Below are 2,831 nucleotides of genomic sequence, written 5' to 3' on the forward strand. Positions count from 1 at the left end.
CTGTCCACACTACAAGGCGTGGATAGAGGGAGAAGAAGCTTTACGTTGTAGGTGTGTGTGCTTGTGGAAAGGTTGTCTTTATGCTTGGTTTGTGTGTATTTTACCAGGTTGGACTACCGGTGTCGTGTCATTAGGTTGTACATGTAGCCGTGCATGTTGCTATCACTAATAACAACTTATTACTGTCATTTCGAAACATTGTTGTGGGCCCTGCAACACAGCTGCGTTCACTTCCCCACGGAAACCCCACACGAGAAAAGCCGTCAGGTGAAATTTTATTTACTACTAAAAAGGCGATATTAGGAAAGAATTTCACATTTCAATGCGCATATAATGTCGAAAGAATGGGACGAGGTTAGCATTTCCTTCGAATTAATCAATTTTACAGTGTAAAATTTGGCACAAGTCCCAGATGCTTACTTTTATATTTTGTAGGTTGGTAACAACTGAAGTTCGCTGTTAGGTTAGCGCATACAAAGCAACTCCACCTCTATTACACTGTTACACGGCTAGTCTTGCTACCTATAGCCTTACGCTTTTCCCCCATGGAACCACTGCAATATTCATGGCAGCTTTTATTTTAAATACAAATATGTTAGTTTGTTTTCATTGTTCTGACAGCTGTGAGGATAAATAACGTGATGGTTCTACTCACTCGGAGTTCGGAGTTGAATGGCCACGGTGTAGCTACTCCACTGGTTCTTTCGAGGGCAAAACTTTTCACTGGTTTTGTTTCCCACTTTTAAAACCGTCTGTTTTTTCCTTTGTAGACCCTTAACTCATCCCCGCTCTCTGCGGTGTGTGCTGAGCTTTCAAAACGTTACGCCTCGGCAGACAGTGCCACTCTCCAAGAATCGTAAAGTGCTCTATCAAGGGGCTGACTTGGAAGCGGTTTGTATATTTAAACACAGCGTTAGCGGGAGGGCGTGCAACAACACAGAGCTGCTCTGAGATCTGTGCAGCGCGGAGCTTTCACCACCCAAGCAAACCCATTCGCTCGTTCATTGGTCAGTGTTCTATCGAGGCGTGTCCAGAGATTCATTCTACATTTTAATTGGCTTGTTTTCGTTGTCCGTCATCCGCAAACGCCTTGTAAACTTGCCATTCCGTAGTAAGCAAGGAGGCACAATTACAATTAAAAATCAGGTCGCTGAGGAAATATGTTTATGGACACATTGATGGGAAATTTACAGAAGTGCGTCCAAAGCAAAGGTTATTTGTGCCAGTTTAATCATAAAGAGTGAAGTAATTCATTTTCATTTATCGACAAGTATCATAGTAGGACTTTTTTGTTTTGTTTTTTCTTCGAGCCGTGAATGTTTTGTCTATTTTTTTTTTTTAAAAAAGCTGAAAAAAACGTAACTAGAAAATCAAAAACCAAAAGAATCTAGTGTTCAGGTGAGTTTTTGTACCTTTCGTACTAGAGCCATAAAAGTGGTGTGATACCTCCCCCTACCGGTCATATTAAGATAGAACGCAACAAGTTGCCCAATGAAGGGCCAGAAGTGATTTGATTTAATTCTGCTTTATTCCTAAAACAAATAAACACATACGTAAATAAATATATTAATTAATTAATGTAATTTTAATATAGCTCAGAGACATCATACACATGGACACACGCAACACTGGACGTGTGTGAACAATAGAAACGCCCCCTGTTTGCGGCCTCTTGTCCCCACATTAAATTGCACTGTGAGCCAAAATGCTTAACTGCAGCTTCTTTTGTCCTCGGGCTTGGGATATGATGTGGGCTGCATTGTCTGGGAACAATGGACTCCTGCAGCCCCCTTGTGACAGCTACTCACTCTGAAACTTTAATACAACCTGGTCAAACTCTGTGTTAGGAAATGGCTTCACGTAGTACGCGTTTATAATAGTCCATAACGATTCCTTTGGGGATTGATATATTTATGTTTGGATTTGTCTTTTTTATCATTACTATATCCCTTTCATACATTTTTGACAGACAGATTTTTTTAAAAAGTCGACTGAAAGCAGAATAGTACAGTAATTAAAAAATGGCCCCTGTTTCATTTGTTAATCTGACAAAGGAAAGTCTGTCATTCAAAATCTTCCCAGTCGTTTGTGGTATACCATACCATAAACCGTGTTTTAGGTAGTGCAGTTTTATTGATTGCTGACGCTTAGATGAATATCACCTGCGATGTCAAAGTACAACCACTAGATGTCAGGAGAGAACAAGTCACTGGCCGTCTCAGATCTGTCAACATGATATTTATTAACAATCGCTTATTCAGTATGGAGGACCACAAGAGCCACGTGCATTAAATCAAAATTCTGGGTAGAAAATAGTAATATCTCCGATGCAGCAACACAGATTCACGTTTTTGCAAGTTTTGAGGGGACTCCAGTCGCTTTGTGGCCCGGATGTTGCCATAGAAAGGGGGTGTGTGTAGTTGCAGCGGTTGCAGCTAGGTTGCCAGGTCTGTAAAAAATTGTAGTTAATATATACATACATACATATATATATATATATATATATATATATATATATATATATACTCGTCATTTTTCCAAATACTTATCAGTGACGTCATAGTGTTGGCACACGAGGTGATTTTAATGCGCCATTAAATAATTTATGTTAGTTTTACATATCCAAATTCGGTAATGTTAAAGTAAAATTAACAGTATGAGCTTAAAACTGTCAAAACAAATATATGTACATGGCAGAGAGCAACAAAAACTCACATATATAATGTTATTAGCATGACTGGGTAAACATTTTCTGACTTCACGAAGGCGTGCTCCGAGTGGTGGATGTGGCCTATCTGGCAACCCCGGTCTCAGCTCAGCTTCTCTGCTAC

General features: G+C 39.7%; 1 protein-coding gene across 5 annotated transcripts in view; it reads right to left on the reverse strand.

The window, feature by feature from the left end:
* Positions 1-900, reverse strand: part of mpp7a (MAGUK p55 scaffold protein 7a) — a 66,246-nt gene extending 65,346 nt beyond the window's left edge. For 3 of the 5 annotated variants that reach the window (XM_063484161.1, XM_063484160.1, XM_063484159.1), the window contains exon 1: positions 656-899. The gene's annotated coding sequence lies outside the window, so the exon portion shown is untranslated. Of the gene's footprint in view, positions 1-655 lie in introns of all 5 variants that reach the window. The other 2 variants (XM_063484158.1, XM_063484162.1) reach the window with 2 other exon arrangements.
* Between the last annotated feature and the right edge of the window lie 1,931 nt (positions 901-2,831).

The sequence above is a fragment of the Pelmatolapia mariae genome, linkage group LG9, assembly GCF_036321145.2.
Source record: "Pelmatolapia mariae isolate MD_Pm_ZW linkage group LG9, Pm_UMD_F_2, whole genome shotgun sequence".
In the NCBI taxonomy this organism is placed as follows: Eukaryota; Metazoa; Chordata; class Actinopteri; order Cichliformes; family Cichlidae; genus Pelmatolapia; species Pelmatolapia mariae.